Raw genomic sequence first — 284 nt, 5'->3', positions numbered from 1 at the left:
GCTCTGCCATGGCCACCAGCCCATGGAGCAGCCCGGCTCAAAGACTTCGCCATCAGCAGAGCTGGAGCAGCAGATGCTGGGGAGAAAAAGCCTCCATGGGGGTAACTTCCCTCCAGGCTCCATCCAAGTCCTCCAGCTCCTTTTAAACTGGCCCAGGGTGGGGGCAATTTCAACCCTGATGGGCTCATTAGGAGCTCCTGGGGTGATGCAGAAGCCCCTAAACCTGCTCCATGCTGGGTGTGACCCTCACCTTGCCCCTTTCCAAGGAAGAGAGGTTGGGGGTC

The sequence above is a fragment of the Mesitornis unicolor genome, unplaced genomic scaffold, assembly GCF_000695765.1.
Source record: "Mesitornis unicolor isolate BGI_N332 unplaced genomic scaffold, ASM69576v1 scaffold29454, whole genome shotgun sequence".
In the NCBI taxonomy this organism is placed as follows: Eukaryota; Metazoa; Chordata; class Aves; order Mesitornithiformes; family Mesitornithidae; genus Mesitornis; species Mesitornis unicolor.
Note: the sequence above shows the minus strand (reverse complement) of the source record.